The sequence below is a fragment of the Kogia breviceps genome, chromosome 1 (assembly GCF_026419965.1).
Source record: "Kogia breviceps isolate mKogBre1 chromosome 1, mKogBre1 haplotype 1, whole genome shotgun sequence".
Classification (NCBI taxonomy): domain Eukaryota; kingdom Metazoa; phylum Chordata; class Mammalia; order Artiodactyla; family Physeteridae; genus Kogia; species Kogia breviceps.
Window position 1 is genome coordinate 55,203,401 of NC_081310.1, and position 26,210 is coordinate 55,229,610.

A 26,210-nucleotide genomic window follows, 5' to 3' on the forward strand; every position below is an offset into this window, starting at 1 on the left:
TCGATCCCTGGTTGAGGAACGAAGATCCCATAAGCTGCACGGTGTGGCCGAGAAAAAGGACTCTCACTGCCTGACATAGTTCTAGGCTTCCTGTTTTCATGGTGTTTTCAGTCAGGTTAAATGAGGTATTGAACTAATATTTGTGGAAAGAATGAATAAATGATGAATATGAGTAATCTAAAAAAAAGTAAAGCTTTTAAACATTATAATTGGAGATATTTGAATGTGTGTTGTTACAGTGCAGTAGGAAATCTATCTTCAAATTTCGTTCAGTCAAATTAGTTACTAAACATCTATTATATTTTGAGTATATGAACTGGCTTCTGGATGGGAGCCATTAACTCCACCAAAAACGTGGAAAAATACCATGGGCTTTTGAAGACCAAATGAATGTCCACACAAAAGAGCTATTTGCAATTTAAATGTGAAGCCACCAGCCTTGGAATAAACTGGCCAAGAAACAAACCCTGGGAACTTCTCATGAGAAGATTAGGTTTAGTAGCTTCGATAAATTATACAGGCAGTAAAAATCTGGGGAACTCCTAATTTGTTTATCCTCCATATTTAAGGTAACAGCATCAATCCATACTTGGGAAAGGCTGCCAGACCCTTGGGCCTGTTTGTAAACCAACCAGTTTCCGCCTACAGATCAGTAATTTTTAACTTTTACAGACACATTCCCCTGGAAAATCTGCTGAAAGCAATGTACTCTCTCCCCAAGAAAATGTAGGCCCAGCATGCTTTGCATTCAGGTCTTGGGATAGTGCCCTGGGAGTGCAGAGTCCGGGATGAGGACTCTGGAGTGGAGCCATGGGTGTGATCCCATGTGGTCCCACAAAGGTTGCTTTCATTATTTTGGAGATGGAACTTTTGGGCATATGAGTGACGTTGAAATGGGATTGAGTACCCAGGGTGCATTTCAACAACTGTCTGATTTAGTTCCTGGAGCATTTGAGGGGCCCTTATTAATGCATGGGTCCAGGGCTACTGCCCTGCACCAGGGGGTGACCCCATTGTGTGTTTTCCACATTGCAGTGTGTCTTCTTTGCTGGAGCCAAGAGACCCAGAACTAAAACCTGGAAAGGCCTTTTAACATGGATTGCAGTAGATCCTGGTTCCTTGACAATTCAGTTAGGATTGGCCATGAGCAGTGCTGAGGCTGAGGTTAGGTTGAAGGAAAGCCTATAACAATGACTGCATCTTCTGTTCCCTGAATGGCCTCTCTTGCTACTGTTCTCTTCCTTACAAGGGAGGAAGGAGTAGGACCACATCCTCTTTCCTACAGCGTCCGCAGAGCTCTCAGTGTCTCAAGGGCTGGAAAGCTTCATTTGCATCACTTTGAATTGCAGCCCTTCTCTCCCCAGGAACCTGGTGCAGTTTCCTCAAAAGGGCTGAGTTAGATGCTAATTTGAGGGATTCTCCATTTACCTTGACTCCATCTCACCATAGGTTCCTTCCTCCGTGGTATTAAGGGAGTTTAGGGGTCCATTTCCCCCAGATCCTTGGAGGAGGAGGAATAGGAGTGCCTTAGAATGATTTGGCTAGATGTCGGCTCAGTCTGTTTGGTCACTGTCTCAATCAAATCAACCAAGTCCTGGAGGGGCCACCTACAGGAAAGATACCACAGATGTGAGAGGATCAGAGTTGCACAGACAGGTCGTTGTTTATTAAAAACCCTGATTGCTGTGTTCCTATCTGGGTCTGAGCCCTCTTGATGTCTTTTTGTTTCTGAAATCCCTAGGAATTTTCAAGGCTGACTCAAAATGCATGGTAGTTTTGGTGACATGCTGCTCCTGGCAGACACTGACAATTCCCTCCAGTCAGGAGGACCTCGGGCCAGGGCTGGTGAAGAGCTGCTCCCAGCTGGAGCTGCTGGGGTCAAGGCCTGTGAACACGCCCACCTAGGCTGGCCCATGCCAGCCCTAGGCTTTCACTCACAATTCACCATTTTAGCTTCCCAGGGTTTGACAAAAACCCAGCTTTTACACCACCAGCGTTGCATGAAACTGGCTGTTTGAAATATATTAGCAGCTGCTGTTATATCCAGCTGGCAGGGTTCCAGGGAAGGAAATTAAACCTTGCATTTCCCCAGCCCTCCCTCCCCACTTCCTGCTAACCAATCGATTCTGTTCAGAGTGTGCCTGAGAGTGCCAACACTTGCCTTTTGCCAGAGCCATGGCACTTAGAATTCTCAGTGAATTTGGATATCCATTTAGCCTCTGCCAACCCGCTGATGGGCTCTGAGAATTCTAATGCTATTCCATGGAGAATGGTTCCCAATTGCCCAGTGTTTGACCCTGAGGTGAGTGTAGCCAGTGGAGAGATGGAGAGGGGTTATGGTTGCCAGCATCCCAATTTGACTTTTTAATGATGAAGAGGCAATAATTTATAAAAGTCAGAAGAGTTATATATGTCAACAGTTTAAGAAATCAGTATGTGAATAATAAATTATGGCTCTATTTATTCTGTGATAACAAAACTGTAATCTTTCATGGAATGAGAAAATAACAAATGTACTGTGTTCTTATGGAGATAATTATTACTACCATGCCAAGGAATCATTGTGCCTATTTTCCCAACCATTTTACCCAGACTGCCTCTTGACCCATGTCTGATAGGAGCCACAGAAATGTGGAAGGCCCCTTCTGGCTACCGGGGAATTTACAATCCACTCAGGGAGATAGCAGACATACACGTTTATACCTGTGACACAAGGCTGTGATAAACACTTGTCTGAGAGAAGAGGTATCTACAAGGAACATGAGGCACAGCTCACGCCCATTCATTCATTCATTCAGAAAATATTTACTGAAATCTTATGATGCTCCCAGAATGATTCTTGCACATGGGATTCAAAGATTAAAAATGTAAAATGTAAAAAAAAAAATGTAAATTGTAAAAATGTAAAAAAAGTTTCTATCCTCAAGGAATTCACCATGAGGAGACAGGGGAAGACTTGGGTTCAAGTCCTAGGTCTGCCTTGGACAAGTCACTTGTCCACTCTGAGTCTGCTTCCTCATCAACAAAATGGAGGAGAATGAGAACAGCCTCAAAGGGATGGTGAGGATGAAATGAGATAAGGCATGTGAAGAATACTGTAAGTAAGCCGTAAAGCACTGGATAAATGGGAGTTATCCTGGGCCACCAGGTGTGTTGAGAGCTGGGCTGGCTAACTGAGGTCTCCTGGTTTGGACATCTCACCACCAGACCTCACTGTTCCTCCTGTCAGTGGTCTGGTGGATCCTGCAATCTCAGGGCTGTAGACCTGGAGCTTGGGACTCATCACCTCTGTTTCTCTGCCTGCTGGACTGGCCTTTGGGGGATGAGTCCTCTTATCTGCAGAGCTCACCTACCTCTCCTCCCTGCCAGGAAGCTGGAACCCTGGGAAGACTCTACCATGATGTGGAGTGAAATCTGCTGAGAGCCTTGTGCCTTATTTACTTGTTCATTATTTATAATTTTTATTCTGGAAAATTTCAGACTTATATAAAAGTAGAGAAAATAGTGTAATGAACCCTCATGTATCCTCAATGTCAACAGTGATCAATGCATATTCAATCTTGTTTCATTCATAGCCCTGCCTACTCCTCCTGCCCCCTGGATTATTTTAAAGGAAAGTACTTTAAAAAACCACAATCACAATACCACTATCACACCTAAAAATTAAAAACAAATTTCTTAATATTAGCAAACATTTAGTAAGAGTTCACTTTTCCCTGATTGTCCCCAAAATGTTTATTTGGAGTAGATTTCTTTAAACTGGAGTCTGAACAGGTTCCACAGGATGTATTTTGTAGCTATTTTCACATGTGTGTGTGCTGATGGGAATAATCTACTAGGGAGGGGAAAGTTGTTGATGCAGGACAGTGAGAGGATAATTTCAGGACCAAAGTGCTCCAGTACATGCAGGGTCCAGCACACAAGTAGAAAAGTTGACATTAGAGAGGGGTGAAGATACTTTCCCATCTGAACAAAGGAGGAGAAGTAGGGGGTGTGGCTTCAAAGGAAGGTAGGTGGGAAGGCGAGGTGATTCTTAGCTGGTTGCTTCTATTTTCTCAGTTAGGTGTGAAGAGTATAAGAGATTTGCTTTGAGTTGGGGAGAATCTGAGGACTACTCTGAATAACATTCATTTGATAGATAAGTAGAGCAAGCCTCCAAGAAGAGATTTGCCCAAGGTTCCACAGCTAGTTAGTGACAGGTTTAAGAGCAAAACCTAGGTCTCCTGGTTCCTAGGTTCCTGTTCTTTTTACTAACCCTGACTGTTCATAAACAGGAGAGCAAATGGTTCTTCTGTCTCCCTCCAGTGATGCTTGGCTGGGCTCTGCTGGGCTAACAGGGAGGGCGTGTCCCTGGGGATGGTCACTGCTATTCCACATTGGTTTAGGTGAGTCCGAATATTGGATATCATGATTAAAATCCAAGAGCTTGGCCAAAGAAGGGACTCAAAATCATGGAGTCTCAGACTTAAAGAGGCCCCTCCCGGTGGTTCTCAAGACCCATGCTCAATGCTAGACTATTTGCCAAGGCATCCTACAGTCCTCCAATGAATGATTGTCCAGCTACTTTTTGATTGCGTGCAGTGACTGGGGGCTGGCCACCTCTCAAGCAGTGTACCCTACTGAGGGACATTTTTAATGGCAAGAAAACATCAGGCTAATGCTGGGTTGAAATCTGCCTCCCTATAATTTCTACCCACTGAGCCTAATTCTGCCTCTGAAGCTATACACTTAGATTCATCCCTTTCCTTCCTGACAGCCCTTCAGAAACTTGGAGCCGCCTCTCAGTACCCCCTGCTGAGCAGTGATGCTGTGTCTGAGCCTGTCCCCAGAACAGAGACCTCACCCTGGAGCTTAGAGGACTGATTCTCTTGAGAGCTCAATTTTTGTTACCTGCTTTGTGGAATCCAGGAAATAAATTCTGCTGTCTATTCCATTTTCTATTTCTGAAAAATGCCTTCTCTTTTCATTTCAGTGCCCTGGGACCCCAATCAAAGCTGTCTAGTACACCTCATTTCTCTTCCAAGAATGTTGCCTGCACCCTCTCATATGCCTCAGGCACACCACAGGTCCTGCTTGCAAGAGACAAGCTCCTCCCTGCTCCTTTAAAGTCCAACAAGGAGCTCCAGGGCACCAAGCCCCAATCAGAGGTCACTCCTCCACCAAATCATTGATCGACAACCAATAAGAAGTCTTTGTGGGGCGTGGGGGATGCTTCTCAATGTCATAGACACAGCTATGGAATCTTGACTGGAATCCTTATACTTATCCCTCACTATTCAAATTCTTCCCACCCATCAAGGCTCAACCTCAAACTCTGTTCACCTGATAAGTCTTCTCATGTACTCTAACCTATGTTAACATCCCCTTTCTTGGGAATCTTTATCTTAACATCAGTGGCATATGGGTAGGAGCCATCTTTGCCTGTGAGGAGGAATATTCGATCACAGATGTTGTTTAGCTGCAGCAACGGTGATAATAGAAAGCAGATCTGCTTTTAGTGAGTCTTTTGTTTCCAAATTCTCTTTGCACAGTATAAGTGCTTATTGCTTGCACTGGGAAGGACACTCCATCCCAGCCACCTTGGTGTGTCTCTGCTTGACAGTGACTTGCAGCTTGCCCTGTGGTTTCTCTAATGGTTTTATGAGCCTTGGTTTTCTCCTCAAGCCCCAGGATAAGCTGGTGATGCCTGGGAGGAGTCTGACTGTTTTTACCCACCTCTTCTTAGCCCGGCACAGACCTGGGCACACATCACTGCTTTAAACGTGACTCTCTGATCTTGTGAGTGAATAATTGGAGTGGTTCCCTGTTCCCAGCAATTCCAGAGCAAGGCATTGTGATTTAAACTTTTCCTTTGAAACTCTCCCTTCAGATCTGCCTCAAGGAGGAGAGAGACTGGGGTGAGTGAGCTTTTGTATCTATGTGAAGAAAGAAAAGTGATACCCACAGGGTAGCCCTCCCTACCCCTCGTACACCTGCCACCCTCAGCTGTGTGATAAAGCAGAGCTAGAAGGCCGTCTGGCAGGCTTAGTCTGTGATTCTCCAATGAATCAGGGGCAGGCATCTGACTTTCCTCCTCTTCTCCCAACCCCCTTTTCAGCCTCACCTTCCTTTCCTAATTATTTTGATGGGATTTCAAAGACCAGAGCATCTTTTTTCTGGACCTCAGCAGTCCGTTTGATTTCATTTTGATTTTGCTTTGGCTGAGTCCTTGACCTTATAATTATGTTCCCAAAGTGCCTTCAGTCCCCAGTGCACACAGCTAATTATCTGTAGAGCATTCACAGAGTGATCTGTCAGCTTCTGATGGATCTGGGGCTCTGCGGCCCTTGTCTGTTGGTTGGGTGCTGGGTGTTCTGACTGGATGGCTTTGCTTCACTCATTCAGAGTTTTGGTCTGTGGGAGTTTCAGGAAGGGCCCCATCCTTTACAGAGGCTGGTTGTCTGTGAGTAACACCCAGTGATCGCCAGTTAGCTCCTCCTGGTTCTTCATTCCAACCACGTGGTAGCTGGCCTGCTTCCTGGGAATGAGACCACCCTGGGAAATAATTTCATTCAATTATTTATTCAACTCATTCCTTCATCTCTTCAACATCTTTTGAGACCCAGCTGTGTGCTGGACATTATGCCAGGTGCTATGTGTCTGATTTGAAAATGAATAAACTATGACCTCTGCCCTCAAGAGCCCTGGTCTAGTTGAGGAAATGACAAGTACACACGGTAATCTTATAAACTATAAAGGGGGCAGAGATCAAATGCTCCCAAAGCTCCTAGGACAGGAGAGGAAATTTACATTTAAATGGGAGAGCAGGGGAGTGTTCTTGGGAAAGGATATGGTTAAACTGGACCTGAAGAATGGATTTAATCTGGACACTGGGAAGCAGGAGGTGGAAGAAGCCCGTGAGTGAGTGAGTCTGCAGGACCCTCCTGAAAGCAAGTCAGGATCCTGACTTCCCCAAGGCCAGCTGCAGGGTCTCGTCAGAAACCTTGCCAACCGCCTGTCTGCCAGCCCCAGTCCTTACTCCCTCTCCTTACTCTCTCCCAACTGGAGCAGTGATCCTCTGGAGGCTGAAGGTCAAGGTCACATTCATGCAGTGTCACAGGCTCACGCCCCACTTTCTTCTCCTTTCTGGCTCATCGTATAAAAGCTGAGGAAGCTCCCCACTTCCAACTTCTCCCACTGCTTCACTCTCCACTACATCTTCTCCAAGTACTGGATGAATCACTCTAAAATGTCAAAGATGCTGTCACACAAACTGAAGACTTGCAGAAGCCCACCTCCGCTGTCCCTGGACCAATGCTATTTCTCATCTTAGTGCCTTTGTTTAAGCTGATGTTCCCTTCTCCTCACTCTTCTTGACAGGCTGACTTCTTACATCCTTCCAGACTCAGCTCTGGAAGGATGTAAGTGTTGCCGCTGCCTCACAACCCAGGCTGGAATATGTGCCCCTCTCAGTGTTCTCCTAAACACCACTGTGTCCCATAACCACAATAAATTAAAATTACCTGTTTGTATTTGAACCTGTGTGCTGTGTTCTGTGAGTCCCTGTGTTCTGTGTTCTTTGAGGGCAGCAACTCTGTATTTTCCCATCATGTTGCATACGTAGTAAGTGCTTAATTGGTGTTTGCTGGGTCAAGAAATGTAGGCAGGGTACTCTGTAAAGCAGATGCCTCTGCAATCTATGTGACAAATTCTAGGATGAGGGATTGAAGAGAAGGACTTCGCAAATTTTTCTTAAAGCTGTCATGATATTTAAATTATCTCACTGCTCTGACCATATTCTGGCAAGCCAGAAGGCCCTGGGAACACATTCAAAAGTGGGAAAGTCTTATAGGATGTGATGGGAGGCAGTAGACTAGAGTGGCCAAAGGCCTGGGGATTGGGGACCTTCTGGGTAAGACTCTTCTTTTACCCACATGTGTGGCCTTTGTCAAACCCAGGCTTCAACAGTCTTCAGGAGGTCAGTGGTTCTCCAGGTGTTGTCCCCAGACCAGCAGCAACAGCATCACCTGGGAACTTGTTGGAAATTCAAATTCTCAGGCCCTGCCCTAGACCTGCTGAATCAGAAACTTTGGGGCTGGGACTTAGCTATGTGTCTTAACAAGTCATCTAGGTGACTCTGTTAGATGCTAAAGTTGGACAACCTCTGGACTTGCTCAGTGCTTCTTAAATTGCACTCTATATAAGAAACACTTGGGGCAACTTATTTAGAATGATGATCCCTAGACCCCATCACAGAAGTCTGATTTGGAAAGTCAGAGAGGCCCAGGAATCTGCACCTTCAACAAGCACCCTGGGAGATTCAGAATCCATCCCCAGATCCTCACTGAGTTGATCAACACTGCAGGAGGTGATCACTGAAACCCCTGTGGCAGCAGCCAGCCTCTGGTTCTGATTGACTGGGAGCTGAGCTGTTGGTACAAAGAGTGGCAGAAAGGCGGACCTGAGAGGCAGGTGCTTGGCCTACCTTCTGATTGGCCAGGAGAGGCCCTTGGGAGGGAACAATGATAACCGTGCTGTGGGACAGAACTCTGAAAGGAAAGAGGCTCTGTACGCGGAATGGGACAGTCTTTCCCCAAAATAGCCCAGAGGGGTACCAAAGGTAGGGTGTAGCAGTTCTGCCCCTTTAAACACCCTTGTAATTTGCATTTAAAAATAGAAGCTCATGAATAATTTGTGAGTCATGAGCAAGCCCCTTCAAAATACAGTCATGAATAAAATATCCTGCTTTGCTTCCTCTAATGGTACTGGCCTTTGATGTTTTATTGATGGCTCGCCTGCCCTGAGTGCTGCCAGGCTCCTGGATTAATTCATGTATTCGAGCCCTCGACCCTCCCGGGTAGGTGGGCTTGCTCTCGCTGGCTGGTTGGCTTGCTTACACATAAATACACCAGCCTGTTTTAGACAGTTCAAAAGAGTTGCCTCAGATTCCTGCGGAACAAGAAGTGTAATTACAGGGCTGTGGGAACCTCTGCCCGGCCCCACTGAGAGCGCGGAGCCTAAATCACCAGAAGCCATTGTTTGCAGCAAGGTGAGTATTTGGGGCAGGTGCAAGTGTGTCTCCCATTTTATTGCTTCCTAAGAAGCCGGGGATGGAAAACAGAGCCCTTCAGAACCTCAGCCCGGTCAGTGTTGGTAGCTCCAACATTGCTGCAATTCCAAAGAGGATCCCTCCAAGTCTGGGGTGATGAGAGGAGCCCAGGGCCACAAGGGACCATGGCAGAGCAGCTGAAGGCATTCAGGCTGGGGAGCAGGAGATCATCGACAGCTAGAGACTACAGTGGTCCGCTGGGAAACAGTGGGAGCTCCGTTGGACCCTGACTGCCCACTCCAACCCCTTCTCCCCACTCTGCGACCGACCATCAAGACCTGGGCTAGAGTCCCCAGGCAAGGTCTCCTATGGAGAGTAGGACATGGGTCCTGGTCAAGATGCAGAAGGAGGTCATGGGTTAGAGGCAGATTGAAGCCATCAGGAAGCACAAGCCCTGGTGGAAAGAAAAGACCCCGGAAGACACTGTTCAGCATGCCTGCACCCCCTCCAGGGATCAAGGGCAGCAAGACAGTCTGCATAAAGTGGGTTCTGTCCCATTGGGGGATGGCAGCACCAGGACTAGACCTTTGACCACCATCTGCCAAAAAGTTGTCGCCAAAATATATCCGCCCATTATGATGTAAATGGAATCCTTAGAGTTGTGGAGCATACAGTCTGCAGAGTCACACACAGCAGCCCTGGGAGGGGTGGGGGGGGGGCTCTCTCATCATCACCACAGGCTGCCCTTCAGGGGCAAGTGCATTTAATAGCATCAAAGCGTCCTGTGAAAGGAACTCAGGGCATTGCCCACCAGGGGTGCGGATAGGTATTCTTCAGAGAGTGTCTTTGTCCTTTTGGGCTGCTATAATGAATTACCATAGATCGGGTGGCTTATAAAGAAAAGTATTTGTCTCTCATGTTCTGGAGGCTAGAAAGTCCAAGATCAAGGTGTCAACAGATTCCGTGTCTCGTGAGGGGCGATTCCTGGCTTGTAGATGGCCATCTTCTCACTGTGCTCTCACAGGATGGAAGGGACAAAGGAGCTCTCTGGAGTCTCTTTTATGAGAGCACTGATTCCATTCATGAGGCTCCACTCTCATGACATAATCACCTCCCAAAGGCCCTAGCCCTTAATACCATTGGGATAAACATATAGATTCTGGGAGGAGACAAACACTCAGTATACAGCACGGAGGGTACTGGCACTGGGGTTCCCTGAGGTTCCTAAAAGAAGATCACACTTATGTTATTATCCCCCAGCATGAGAATACAGCCTTGGGTACAAGGATCTTCACTGTTCATTCAGTTCATTCATTCTACTCCTATTCATACTTGGATCAAGGGTTTATTCTAGTCTCTGGAATTAAGTCTAACTTAGTGTAGAGTCAATATTCTGGTATAAGAATGTTCGTTTGACAGATTTGAAAGTGGATCAGAAGTGTGTGTGTGTGTGTGTGTGTGTGTGTGTGTGTGTGTGTGTGTATGTATGTGTATGAGAGAGAGAGAGAGAGGGAAGGAAAGAGAGAGCGAAGGAGAGAGAGGGCCTGTGGATGGAGGCTTGATTAGGAGAAACTAAGGAGCTCACAGGAGGTGAGAACAGCTAATTGCTGTCTTGTCCACACAGTCTGGGAGACAATGCAGAGTAAGGTATTGCTGAGACTCAGGGGAAGCAAATACCCTAGAAAATGCAAGTGAGAAAACAGGAAATGTGTTCAGGCCAGAGGAGGGAGGAGATTGCGTCTATTTCCTCGTCTGCCTCTCAGTCTGTATTAAACAGAGCAGCCTTTCTCTGGAACATTTCCCCTAATTTCATCCAGATCCCTTTGTTCAGGATTGACACAGGAGGCAAGAAGGTGGCCTGACAGGGACTCTGCAGCCAGATGGCTGGGATTTTAGGATAATACTGCCACTTCCCGATCGGGTGGTCTGGGGTGAGTTAGCGCTGGTGAGCCTCAGCTTCCTCACCTAAAACCCTGTAAAGTAGTCATTCCACGCATGACCTTTCAGGGTTGTCGTGAAGGTGAAATGAGGGTGTTTAAGCCTTGGCACTTAGTAAGCTCGGTAAGTGTAGTGTCAATGCTTCTTGAAAAGAAAATACATAGGAATGGTAAGAATATCACTGTAAGATGTGGGACAGGTATATATACTAAATATGATGAATTAACAACTTTATTACACATACATGGAAACAAATCACACATGGCACAAAGGTATTCTGTATGTCTCCTTCTTACCCTATTCTTAGTTTCTGAGCCCCTTCTTCCAAGAGATGAAGGTTTTTTCCTCCTGTTTGAAGGGCTGTGCTTCAGGTTCTCCTTTATTTCATGCTTGTGTTTTCATCATCTCAACCCCCAAGATTTTTTATGCAGCTTCTCTTGCCTCGGAGCCAGTTTTACAGAAAACATGATTTGAAATGTCTAACAAATAAATAAGCATTCTACACATTTGTTCTACAAAGGATTTGTTTTCTCACACCATGGTGCCCCAGACAAATACATCTGCCTCACTGGCACCTTCAGTGGCAGCTGGTGTGCTTCTGTGTGATGGCTAAGAGGCAGGGGCGCTGCCGTGAGTGCATAAGGTGTGAAAGACAAATGTCATTTGGGAGTGTGCTTTCATGGGCATTTGGGGGAATGCTGTGGTTGCACCTGGGCCTCTGCCTCTTCTCACTGAAGTGTCACTTCCACTGGTTACTGGCAAAACGGTCTTTTGTGATAGGGGCATTTGAGAGTAAGCCCTGCACTCTTGAAGTAGCAAATACTATGGCTGAAATCTCACTTTGGCAAAAGATAAGCAACCAAAGCCAATGAAAGTTTTCTTTTTCCTGCTGGGCCCCTAAAAATGGCACCGATGTAGATTCCTGCTTGGGTTTATCGTATAAGCACTTAGTAGCAGTGATGGGATCCCCCAACCCCATCCTGCCCCCCCACTCACCTCCATCACCTTTCCAAGTCTTCATGGAGACAGGGCTGTGTTCAGTTGATTCCAGCTCTGGGGAGGCCCGGCCCAACACCAAGGGTGTCAAGTTTCAGGCCCATGGGGAAGAGGACAGATGGACTGTTTCAAGGCCTAATGATGCATCTTCCCACAGATGCAGTGGGAAAGGAACTACAAAAAGGAAGTGTTTTGCTCCAATGTAAATGCTCCCTCCACTGGCTGCAATAACCTCAGAGCACTAGGTTCTAAAGAAAGCTCTGTGATCCTAGAATTTCATATCCATTCACTCAACAAACATCTATTCTGAGGTTCTGGGTGTATGGTATTGCTCTTGACCTCAAGAAGCTCACAACAGACAAACTGCAGAACAGCTGATGCGAGTACAGAGGTGTGTGTAGGCAGATGGAATTACTGGGCACTGCATCATGAGTTGGGGCAGGGAGCAAGGGACGTTCATAGAGGGGACAGCTTGTGCAAAGACACCAAGAGAACAGCATGACAAGTTTGCAAAGTTCTGTCCCTAATTGTCCTACACTTGCTTCTCCTCATTTTATTTTCTTCCTTCCTTTCTCCATTCAGAGTTCTGAAATCACCTCCATCACCTGTCAAAGACCTAGGAACTACTGCAGAATCTTCATGGGGAGCTTGGCCACCCGGCCACGACATCCTTACCTCTGATGTAGACCAGTGTGCAGTGTCAGTTCAGACTCAGTAGTGCTCTCGAATGAGCTCCTGGCATACTGGGTCTTAAAGAGCAGGCTCATTCCACTCTCACCCCACTGGGCCTCTGCTCTTCCTCAATTGCATCCACATCCGGCCTGCTCCAGGCACAGGGCCTTTGCACCGCTGGTTTCCTCTTCCTGGTAAGCCTCCTTCCCTAGGTATCTGCATGACTCACCCACCTTATTTTTTTTTTTTTAATGTAGCTTCCATTTATTAAGTGCCTACCATGTGACAGGGGCTGATCTAGCATTTTATGCATTATCTCATTTAATCCTCACAATAAGCCCGTGAAGTAGGTATCATCATTCACTTTTTAAGGACTGGAGGTCTCAGAGATTGAGTGACTTGCCCAGGTCTCCTCTGCTAGGAAGTAAAAGGCTCTGTGTGTGTCCAGGTTTATCAGGTTTCAATGTCTGTGCTCTGTTCGTGTTGCTTTTTTTTTTTTTCCCCACCCACTTCTTTTAAGTCTATTTTTAAACACTCCCTTCTCAGTGAACCTTCCCTGGCCATGGTATGTTCAACCCCTCATCAATCTACATCTTCATTTCCTGCTCTATTTTCCTCCAGAGCATTTATTAACATAGCTTATATTTTGCTTACAAATTGTCTTTATTATCTATCACTCCCCAGCCTGCAATTAGAATGTAAGCTCCTGAGGGCAGAGTTTTGCCTGCCTTGCTCACTCCTGGGTCCCTCAACCCTAGAACAGTGCCTAGCATGTAGCAGGTGTGCCCTACATGTGTGTTGAATAAATAATAGAGACATGGATATTTCTGAGGACTGAAAAATGGGACTGAAGAGATGTGGCTGGGCCCATCTTGTACCTCTGCTGAGGGGTGGTTGTGCATTGCAAGAGAAATTGCTGGGTAATTCCTCTGTCTGGTTTCCAAACCCCTGCTCCCTTGACTCAAAGTCCCACCGATTTCTTGCAGAGAGGCCTCATGCCCCTCTGCCAGATCCTGTCACAGCAACTTCACGGTCTCACTGGGGCAAAGGGACTAGGAAGACGGTGGTGGCCCCTCTTCCCATATCCTCCACATGGCAGATGCTGCTCGGATGCTTGTTCAACTGAATGGGCCACCCCCTCCCTGCTCTCACCACCGGCAGTATTTTCTTAGCGTAACTTGGCAACAAAGGTGTGAAACAGAGATATAAGAATGTCCTTGTTCACAGCTTCTGGTTTCTGCCTACCTGAACTCACCAGCAGGAAGATATTTTATTCGGGGTGGGGAGGGGTAGGGAATACAGAGCCGGGGGCTCTGGTTAGCTTTCTTGCTGTTTCTCCTGCTGCTTTTGCAGCGGCCTCTCTGGCCTTGGGATCCCAGGCTGTCTGGTTACCGAGTAACCCAGCGCTCCAGCCTCGCCATGCGTACACCATCACTGCAGTGATGCTGGTCTTCGTTCCGTCCACCCTGAGACCTCCCAGCACCCCTCCCCTGTCTTTAGAGGAGATGGGGGTTGTGCGATAGGAAGGTGACACAGGAGTGAATCATGAGGGGAGAGACTGGAGGGAAATCAAATCCCATCGTTCCCTTCCAGAGGTGGGTCAGACCAGAATTCCCTTAAAGTCACCCTTCCTAGAATAGGGCCAGGTGAGGGGGATTTTCCCAGGGCTGGAATAGCCCAACTTTCACGGGGCCTTAGCAGGACTCCCAGACACAGCTGCTTTTGCTCCGCCTCCCCACAGCAGAGGGAACCTCGGTCCTCCAGGAGCCTTCAGCTACAAAGGAGCTCGAGTGGGAGTCAGGACCCAGTGCTGGACTGGGCAGGCACGTGAGCGCCAACTCTGGATGACTTGGTGGACAGGCCGGCTCTGGCATGGGCCGGCCCTCTGTGAGCTTCAGTGATGTTTGGGGCTCTCATCCAAAGGCAGGTGGTTTCCCCGGCCCTCCCATTGCTTCTGTAGCTTTAGGCACAGAATGATGCTATACATGAAGTAGGTGACTTGCTGTTATCCCCAAGAGGGCCCTCAGCCCTCCCCTGCTGCAGGGTTCAGAGGGAGAATTCTAGTTCTGGGGCCTGTTGTTGTGATGGAGGCTGATTATGCCTGGAGGGTCGATCTCTGGTGGAAGAGATACACCAGAAGCTTTCCAGGAGAGCACAAATCCATGGGAAATAAGTTGCGGTTTTCCCTGCCTGTCCCAACCTGACAGGGGAGAGAGAAGCCTGGGTTGAGAGTGACTGCCCGCCGAGTCACCTCTTGAAGGCCCTTTCCCTAGATTGGCCACCTCTCCATCCCTGAACCTGGGGCTAGACCCTGATCAGCTGCGTGCTGGGGATCCGGGTACCTCTTCCCTGCGCTTCGGGTAAGTCCTGCGGCTAAGCGAAAAATGCAATGACTTTTTGGACCTCAGTGTTCTCATCTATAAAATGGCTGGACCGATGATAAGTGGGCTTTTTCTTCATTCTAAACTCCCAAGCTGGAGCCTTGCAACGTGCACTGCAAAGACCAGAGACCAGGAAACTCCAATTACAGCTCCAGCTCAACATGTATTAGCTGTCTTTCAGCTTCACTGAATCTTTTTTCTTCCTATGCAAATATGGGCTCATAACACCCCACAAGGTTACTGGTAGGATAAAGTGAGATATTATATGGGACAAAACTTTATAAACTTCTAGGTTTTATACAATGGAAAGTGCTTAGAAATCTCTGAATCTGGGAATGAGAGGAGCCTGAAAGTCAGGGGGCATATGAGACCTTAACTCTCAGGGGACTGGCTCACTTCTCTCTCAGTCTAAATTATCACTACAAATAGACAGCAGCCATGAGGTAGCTCTTTATTTGACCTTGAAGAGACATTGAATATCATTAAACACTCCAGAGAGTCAGATGACCTGACACCTCTTGACAACCTTAAAATGTAACCTGGCCATGGGCATCCCAAGTTGCCCTGCTTTCCACTGGGCTGCTTGTCCTGGAGGTGGGCTCTCTTAAAGAGGTGGCATTTGGGGGGGTCTTTCTAGCCATCAGTTTACAACTTTGGTACAGCCAGAGAAGAAAGAGCCAGAATTTCCCAGGACAAACTCTCCAGTCTGCTGTGTTTGCTGCTGCCAGATGGACCCCTCTATTTGGGATGGGAGAGGGATGTTAGGAAGAGAAGAAAAATTCTCCACCAGATACCATTTTTTACTTGCTCAGAAACTTAACTAGGGATCCCTACAGCTTCAGCTGGAGCCCATTTCTCCTTGTCTTTCCTCAGTGATAGGAAAATAATTGGTTCCCATCATCTTCAATGCAGATAATTTCACTAGAGTGAACAATTGCTACACCACAGATTGAGCTGTGGGGCTGAGACAAAGGCAAATTCCAGAATTCTGCAGATAGATTTGATTTATTTTGTGTCTCTGTCTCATCTGTGACATGAATTTTCAGTTTGGAAACTATGATCATCATGATTTTAGCTTTTCCCACATCCTTTTTATTTCTTCCCGAAGTTCTTTTATTGTCTATCTTGGTTCATTCTCTATTCTTACACATGAAAGTGAGATTTGCCTACTTCCTTCATCTTGAACCTGGGCTCATCAAGGTTTCTCTGTCTTTTGGGTGGTTTTATCCAACTTCTCTTGGAATCTCGATGGTAGGAGCTGCAGAAGCAGGGTGAGGATACTTTTTATACATCCTCCAAGCTGGGAGGGTGGACGAAGAGGTTACTGTCTTTCCTGGTTGCTCTAAAGCCTCCCACCCTGACCATGGGGAGAAGAAAGCAGGCAACATTTGGCAGCTCTATAAAGGTGCACTTTATTTTTGTAGAACTTTCAAATTTTTTCCCGAGGGCAAGTACATTCCCTTTGTAGAAGCACAGGGATTGGCCAGTTATATTTAAGAACCATTTCAGAAAATAGAGTATGCCTCTTGTCTTAGTTTGGGCTGCTGGAACAAGAACACCATAAACTGGATTGCTTAAATAACCACGAACATTTATTTCTCACAGTTCTGGAGGCTGGAAACCCAAGATCAGGGTACCAGCATGATTGGGTTCTAGTGAGGGCCCTCTTCCTGGTTTCTTCAGATGGGGGATGGTGGGGCGGAGAGAGAGAACAAGCTGGGATCTTTTCATTAAGGGCACCAAACCCATCATGGAGGTTCATCCCGTGCACAACCTCATCCAAACCTAATTACCTCCCAAAGACCCCATATCCAAATACCAACACTTTGGGGATTAAGGCTTCAACATATGAATTTGGGGGGGGTGTACACAAATATCCAGTCCATAGCACCTCTCCTCCTGTAGTTTGCATCTTCTAAGCTTTCACAGAAGCCATATTCAGTCTTATTTCCTAGCTTAAACTAATGGGGTCAGTACCAGCTGCCTTTCAGGCCAATGTGACAGTGTTTTGTGTTCACTGGTGGGCATTCTCCAACTGTTGAGATGACAAAGTTAACAAAGAGGATGCAGAGGACTGGAATAGGACAAGAAATCCAACTGGTTGCTCACAGCCACAACTGAACCCCTGGGATCTGTCACAGGAGTGTCCTTTTCTCCACACTGATGCTCAGAACTTCCTAACAAGTACCAGTGCTTCTTCAATACATTTAGTGTGATTATGCATCTGCTGTTACAGAACACCTTTGAAGTGGGCTTGCTTTGAATTTACTTGAATCAGATAATTAGTTTACAGACAGAAAATATATACTGTTTTAATTTGTCCAACTTTAGTAAGAACTGCTTTGGGAGTTGTGTGCAGCATGCTATAAAAATAACTCCTTTTAATTATATTTATTTACTTAATGAATCACACAGATAGTAGGTAAGCGGAATGTTGAGGCAGCCTGCAGAGTTGCCCCAAAGCATCACATTTGTACCATGCCTTATGATTTATAGTGTGATTTCAAATCCAGTCTTATCCTACATTTGCAGGGAATTTTTCAAGGTTTTGTACACCTAGTAAGATACAATGCTGGATCTCAGTCTTGGATCTTCTGGCTTCATGTCTTGTGCTTTTTACAAATGCATTGAGAAAAATCACACAATGGAGTCAAGAGAGCCTTAACTGGAATTCTCACTCTGACACTTAGTAGCCATGTGACCTTGGGAAGGTCACTTAACTTCTCTCAGCTGCAGTAAATGAAGCCCTCATAGGTTAAAATAGGAGACAATAAACCTGAGACTGCTTTGGAACGCATAAAGCGTAGATCTCAAGCCTTACATGGAAAAGGATGCCTGTTAATGCAGAGATTAAATGGGGTGCCTGGAGAGGCCATAATTATTCATGTTGTTGTTATTAGTAAGTGCAATTGACAACTGCTTCTTTATATACAGCCCACACAGAAATTCACCTGGAAGCAGATCTTCTAGAACTCTTGATCTCTCTTACCCGTTCTTTTTACCCCCTCCCATAGTACTTCTCACCTTCTAACACACTATACAATTTCCTTATTTATTGTGTCTATAGTCTGTCTTTCCTCCCACCAGAATGGAAGCTCCAGGAGGGATGGATTTTTGTCTGTTTGGTTCATTGAGGAATGCCCAGCATCTAGAATGTAGTATCTGGCACATGTTGGTCACTTAATAAGTATTTGTTGAAATAAAAATATATTTTTGCTCTGTGGATCAATCCAGTGATTTCCTTCACTTATGCAAATGTGGGCTTTCAGGGAGGGAGCATGGAAGAAACACAGCAACTTGCAAAGGGAACCTGGGCCTTTCTGTAAGACAATGAAAGCCAACTCCTCCTCCCCAGGCTGGAAGTTGGGATCTTCAAGGGGCCCAGAACCAGGCTAAGAGCAGGATGTGTTGAGATCGCTGACCCAGGGAGGAAAGGGCTCAGGTCGTCAGCCTGGGTATAATGCAGAGGTGTAGAAATTCATCATGAAGGTGATTTCAGCACACTGTAGGACTGATTCTGGAAGGGCCTCCAGTCCCAGCCCCATTGGCATCCTTTGAGAATAGTGACTGAGCAAAGCATGGTGCTCAAAGCTGTATCAAGGGGACAGCTTGTGTCCTGGGCATCCTGGATGTCTTCCCTCAGGTAGTGGGCGGGAAAGGCAGGGCAGGAATGGGTTAATGTGACCCTGTTCTTTCTGCTTGGTGTTTTGACTCTTTTTGGTATGAGTTCAGGATCCAGAGTCCCTGAGAAATGGGGTGGGGGGGAGGTGGGGAGCCTCAAGAAGGGACTGCTGAGCTCTCTGCTAACAGGACCTAAGAAAGTTCAAGTAATGAATTTGAAAAAGAAAAGAAAGACGACCATATTTGTACTCCAAGTTGACTAAGTTGTAACGTTCTTTTCACAGAAATAGCAATAAATACATAGTTTTTGTTTGAATATTCTGTCTTTGCTCCCCCAAATCTCTTCTTTTTTTTTTTTTTTTTTTTTTTTTTTGCGGTATGCGGGCCTCTCACTGTTGTGGCCTCTCCCGTTGCGGAGCACAGGCTCCGGACGCGCAGGCTCAGCGGCCATGGCTCACGGGCTTAGTTGCTCCGCGGCATGTGGGATCTTCCCGGACCAGGGCACGAACCCGTGTCTCCTGCATCGGCAGGCGGATTCTCAACCACTGCGCCACCAGGGAAGCCCAAATCTCTTCTTTAAGTATATGTGTATATAATTAGTTAGGTTTTAAAAAATCAAACACATCCCTGTTTCCTTTTCCAAACCATTACAGAGTTTAACATAGAACTTTACAGTTTTTTTTTAAGTGAAAAAGAAATACCACTTATAATTTCAGTTTGCCTCAACTATCACTTATGTTCCCCAAACCTCATCTGTACATTTGAACTGTACAGGTATCCCCAACTTTTTGTAAGTTTGTTTTATGAAACACCTACATTAGTACCTGTTTTTGCTGATAGAAAGAAATCTGAAGAAGACTTTTGCTTTACAAGGTGAAAAGCGAAAGTTCAGTGTTTCTTTTGCAGGAGCCCTTATAGAGGCAGCAGGCATCTGGAGCAGTGACAGTGGCCCTGCCAAGCTCCTTCCCCCGGAATTACACTCCGCATCTTAGCACCAAGCCGCCATGGCTTTGACTTGTGTCTGTAAACATCTGTGCTTTGTCTCAATTTGTTTTGTGCATATGTTAGCAAGATGTGTCCTGAGGTAACTGCTTCTTCGTTTTATGCCACTTCAGTTAATGAAAGGTTTTATCGGATAGTGGGGGAGACCTGTATATATACATGCATTCACACTTGGTGTGTTCAGCCACCACCAGCGCATGGTTTATTTCTTAAAATAAGTGAACTGGGAAAAAAGTACAAATTGCCCTTTCCCAGAGAGTGTACCTCAGATTACACTTTCTAATGGAGAAGATGTGGAAATTCCTTGCCTAAAATGTGTCTACAAAGCTGCTTCCCATAGAATTGAGCATCTGTTGCTTGGTTGAGTTGGTGAAGGTTGGGGATGTCTTAGATTATAAATACATATGCTTAAAAATGTACTCCCCTCACCTCATGACATGTATGATAGAGAAATATTTTTTTCCAAGAGTGGAAACCACTATTTACTGCTCTCTATTTCAGTATCTGGGTCTCCTTTCTTGCTTTCCCTCTTTTGAGTGGTGGTGGTGGGGTGTGTGTGTGTGTGTGTGTGTGTGAGAGAGAGAGACAGAGACAGAGAGAGAGAAAGAGAATGAAAGAGAGAGGAGAGAGAGAGAATATGAACTAGTGACTCTCAGCCCTCTTAAAACTGCTGATCCCACAGAATGGTCACATCTCTTATTTAAAATAGCCATGACAGATTTGAATAATAGGTGCAGTAGAGAGAACAGCTGGTACCTAGAGGACACCAAGCACTTACCAGTCAGGCTGGCTTCTAAAGCAGAAAAGCAGGTCGGGGTGAGGTGGTGGGGAGAGGCAGGGCGTGGGGTTCTGATGGGCTGGGTCCCCAGTTCCTCCTACCTCCGTCGGGTTTTCAGAATCCAAGTACAGGTCAAGAGCTCCATCCCCACTCTACTATCCACTCTTGCTTAGCTGCGGTCCAATCATTTAAAAATGCAGCTCTGTGAGAGAGAAGGCAATATCCCAGAAGGCTTAACTGCCTCCAGGAGCTCAGACTCTTCCAAATATCTTGTTTTAGTCTGACCTTGGGTAGCAAGTGTTAAGCTAAAGGAAAATCATTTAACAAAAGCAAAGCAGAAACTGATCAAAGGGTGCTCTAGGGAGGAGTGGAGGTGGGGAGAGGGTGGAAGGGCAAGATTTGCCCTCTGTGTTTCTAGAATTTCTTCTTCCCCCAATTTCACAGCACTGAGTCACAGACTAAGATAGTGTATTATCAGGGAGGAGGATGAGGGCCCCTTTCTGTTCTTTACTCAATGTCATCCAGCTTCTTTCTCATCTGAGACTTGCCTTCTGGACCAACAATGATTGCAGCACTCTGCCTTAGTCTGCAAGTTTTCCTAACTGGGCAGGACTTCTGCATCTGCCCTCAGTATGTCCCTGGGGCCTTCCCTGGGCTTCTTGGAAAACAAGGCACTGCATCTTTAAGGACCAAATTAAAAAGAAAAGAGTCGTTGTTGTTGTTGTTGAATACATACTGTATTTAACATTTATTTTAATCCCAGAGAAGTGAAATGCAACATCTGTTTGAGTTTATGTAACATCCAAAGACTGACAACTCAGAATTTCCTAATTAAAGTCATTTTTAAGGCACTCTGCAGAGCCAGCTTTCATTTCTTCCTTCATTGGGTTTTTCTCCAAACTGTAGCAGAATACCTGGGTTCTCTTTCTTCAAAGTGATACGCACATGCTCATGCTTTTAACCTGCTCTTTGTCCTGACGACACCAAAAAAGAGCACAATTCCAATTGGGAAACAGGAAAGGAAGGAGATACATGTGGGGAGATGGGTGAGGAGAGCACGGAGAGAACATCCAAGTCGATGAACTGATGTGGTAGGAGAAGAAAACAGGAGCAGAAGGGAAATAGAACAGGGTGGGGTGGGCCAGATGGCTGGCGGCCGGTGAAAAACAGGCTACATTTCCCAGAGAGATTTCAATTAATTTAGTTGGTTCCTTTTTTTTCTTTTTCATTTTTAAACATAGGGCCAGTATAAGAGAGGTGTCTCAAAATTATGGAAAGTGTATATAGGTTAAGTGTGCTTCCTGCACTCATGCACTGATGAAGGTTTGACTTGAGAGATAGGCATGATTTGAGGGGTTGTAGAAAGTCCCCCTCTGATAAAAATAATCTCCCCTACTGGCCCACTACTGTGCCTGAAATTCCCACCATGAGGGCCACTCCTTCAGATTAAGGCATTATCTGTAGCCACTATTAAAACATAAATGTCACCTGGGAGGGGGTAACAATCAACTCTTTAGCACCCACTGACTGAACTGTCTGTCATCTAGCAGAGAGTAGGACCCTGAGAGATGGGACATAGGGCAGGGACATTCTGACTAATGGGGAAACAAGGCTTGGTGATATGGGATACAGGAGAGGGACCAGCTGGGCAGCTGAGGGTGTGCTTGACATAGGAGTTGCCCCGGGAGGTTACTTGGGGGCAAGAGAGTAACCTTCGAGGGAGATGGGGTAGCAAAAACAACTCTTCCCACATCACAAGTTTCCCTAGGCTGTGTGCGTGTGTGTGTGTGTGTGTGTGTGTGGTGTGTCTAACAGTTTGTAGATATTACAACATTCTGTGTATATATCCAATATAGAATTCACTCAGGTCTATTATGAATGTAGTATATCTCTATGATTTGTATATAGTGTGTGCACATGTGTACAAACACACACATTTACTCACACTCAGCGTGGAGATCTTGTAAGTGTGAAATGTGAGGTGTCTCTTCTTAGCCATCTGGGGTGTGGATTGTCCAATTCTTGGGGAAAGGACTGGCGTGGGGCAATGTGACTCCTTTCTCTATTATCAGTAGACATGAATTCAATTCATGTGGCTCTGTAGAAATGGCCAAGGCTTGGGTTATAAAGACTGGGCACGGGCCTTCCCATCTGGATTGGGATTTGGAGAATAAATGCCTCCAACTTTGGAGTTTGGGAGCCTGGGGGAAGAACAAGTAGAGAAAGAATCTGGGAAAGGGTAGGTTTCTGTTCTGAGAAAAGCTGGAAGTTGTCTGAGAGCAGCCCCCAGGCTGGGTGCAGGCACCAGCCTCTATGTACAAATGGAGGGACCTGCCAGCTCTCCAGGGATCTGCTCAGGTTAGTTGACCTGATGGGGAAGGTTCAATGGGAAGGGTCAGAGATGGGGAAGGTTCAGGGCTGGAGGAATGGGAAGAGAACTCATCATTCCTCAATGGCCTTTTCCTATTCTTGGTGCTGAAGAAAGCTTGGGAAATAAAGGATGAAGGATGTGGGTGGTGAGAAGAAGCAAAGGAGAGAAGACACTAGAAGTGCTTCTCAACTCTAGTCTCATGTTAGAATCCTCTGCGTGACCTTTTAAAAATACCAGGTCCAGGCTACCCCCAGAGATTCTGCTGGAATGAGCCGGGGAGGGGGTCAGAATTGTGTTTTCTGTAAGGTCCTCAGGTGTCTCTAATGTGCATGTGGCATTAGTTAAGAAGACAGCACCAGAGCAATTGAGAAGTCTGGTTCTGAGATGGTCAGGCTGGAGCTGAGTGGCTACTCCCCATCATGCACATGAAGGAGAAGGGGAGGACTGATCTGAGGGGGTAGGGGTAGGGGCTTCTGAGAGCTTCTATTTGGACAGTCAAGCCTCTGCTGATGCGTGTGGCTTTACAGCCTCACTAGCTGGTGGTTTCTAACCCCACTTCTGGTTAAAATCTGCTTGAGGTGGAGGTGTTTGGGCAAAGGGAGAGAATTTCCCCCACTGTTTTCTGTCATTTAAAAGAGGAATAATTCACTGTGCCCCATGGGGCCAAGAAGACAAATTCTGGGGCTGGGTGCTTCAAAGATGGGAGTAGATTTTCTGCTATATAATAAATACATATTTCACAAAGAAATAAATCAGTAAGCAATGCAATAAATAAAATAATGCACAAATGTTTTGCCTTCTTAGGGTGGTTCTCCCCTCACCCCACTGATCCTAGTGACATACACTTTGCCCTTGGTCACCCAAAGGTATCCAGCCTGGCCATGTAGGGGAAATAAGACTACTTTGGCCCTGGCTCTCCAAGGATCAGAGAAATCTAGAGAGAGTATTAACACTGGCCACCCATGTGGAGAAGGGAGAAAGAGGGGAGATACCTACTCCCTCTTTTTTCACCCAGAAGTGTAGGGAGGGCAGGCAGGGTTTGGGAACCAATGCTGGAACATTTTAGGTATCTGAAGTACAAGCTGATCAGTGCTTCATCCCAGCTTCACTTAGAGGGATGGGCATGGACTTGAGATCTGGATGGACCCCCTCTTTCCACACAAAAAGATACAGCAGGCACAACTCTCACTTTAACACAGCTCCCCAGGAGCCAACCAGCCAGCCAGCTAGCCCATGGAGACTGCTGCATGGCATGTGGTGGGGTGGGAGGGGGTACAGGTCATGGGATGAGGGGATGGGAGGATGGCGAGGAGACAGGTAGGATGGCATCCATTTTAATGGGAAGTCAGCTGTCCAGGGCTTCAGCTTCTGGAGCCACCAGCCATCGCTCATTTCGTCCTCTTTAGTCTCTGCCATGTGGTTCTGCTCCTGGGTGTGCCTTGTCCTACTAGGTGACCTGTATGTGGACATGGAGACATGTAAATAAAATGGGCATTAAGACAGTGACCAAAGAATGTCATTCCTTAAAAGCAGATGTTCATAATCTGGGCTCCATAAATAGATTGCTAGGGGACAACGACCCTGAGATTTTTATGCAAAATTATGGGTACTTATTTACATATACCCATAATTATGGTACTTATTTACATATGTACATATTTGCATCTTGCTCTCTGTCAAGATTGTCTATAGCATTTATGTGGTTCTTTAAAAAATGATTAAAAACCAAAATAATAGTAAGGGATTCTAGATCGTTTATAGGGGTAACCCATCAGCAAGGCACAAAAGGATCTATAGAAATGGGTGGGAATTCCAGACCCTCCATGGCCTTGGTTCTCAGCATCCAAAGGCACAAGGTAATTTGCAAGAATCGCTGATTCACCAGAACCCTATGGCTCACCCAGTATAGCTGTGCATGGGCACATATTTCAACTGTGCTAAAACTTTTTGAATATGCCTGTATTATTCAATTTGAAGTTGTCAATCAGTTTTTCTTTAAAAAAAGAAAAAAAATTGCCACTATTTTTTGGGGTACTTGTATGTATTGCTTCATGTAATAGTGGTGGTCCTAAAGAAGAAGTGGTGAACTGAATTTTTAAAATAAAAAGGGTATTTTTGAACGTATGAAAGGAGTTGCTTTGAGGTAAATCCAAGCATTGGACATCTTCCTCTTTCTTTCCTGATCATTTTTGTATGCTTTGTTTCGTTGGATTATTGACATGCTGGGTTTGCTTACAGGGATGTACTGCTATAATGGCATAACTAGTTCTTATGATTCTAAATGAACACTGTTGCATTTTCAAATTTTATGCATGGTTTCAGTTTCAGAAAGAAGTCAAATTCCAAGTTCTTATAGAGATGGTCAAATAAACTTGTTCCAATTGTTTGAAGTTTGCAGACAACCCCATTATACATGCAAGTGGGGAGTTAGTAGCCTAGACGCCATTCTAGAACCTGTCCCTCCCTACACCTTGTGCTCTGGAATAGCTACCACGTTCTAGTGTCAATGAATGCCAGTTCCTCTTCCTGCAGTGAGCGATTGGTCAGAGGCACTGATTGTGCTAGGCTCTGCTAGCCCTTGATGTCGCACATGGCACAGAGTGACAGACATGGTGGGTGATGGGGGAGAGTAGAGTACCAAGTGGGTACAGGTGTGCAGAGGCTTTGAGACAACCTCGGAGTCTTTCTGTTGCCGACGGACCACACTGCCTGTGTGCAGAAGTCGTATCATCATGATGACTGTTTTACATGACTACTATATTCATTATCATATTATTCATATTATATTAATTACACAATAAGGATGCCTTTGGGTTAGCATAATTTTTGTACAAAAATATTATAACTGCATGGTTGAGTTCTGTCTATCAGTTTTCCCCAAGGCAAGGCACAAGAAGGTCAGAGCTCTATGTCAGTGTGCTCCCACAAGCCTAAAACATTTAAAGGGGTGACTGTGGCACTGAGGACAGGTCTTCTTCCCATTTCACAGATGGAAAAGTGCAGGTGACCTGCATAATAAAGTCAATTCAAAAATCAGCCCTCAGGGGTCTCAGATTTCCTGGTCCACTAGACCCTCCTGAGCATTTGAAATAGGCTTGGCAGATGCTTCCTTCTTTACTGAAGAGGAAAAGACAAGATTGTTTCAGCTGCAGAAAGTTTGGAATCCAAGTGAATTTAGAGTTGCTTATTCTCTCATAAGAAATGCCACATTTCCTTTCTTATAGACATGCCCAAAGAAGGCATTTCTCTTTTTTGATTTTGTGAGTGGCTCTTAGGAGCAGGTATTTTCTTGCTGTTTCAGAAGACCCATGAAATTCTCCAGGTGAGATAGTAGATGAGTCTTTAGTCTCTGATGTGTGTGTGTGTGTGTGTGTGTGTGTGTGTGTGTGTGTGTATACGCATGCATGCATGTGCACTGTGCAT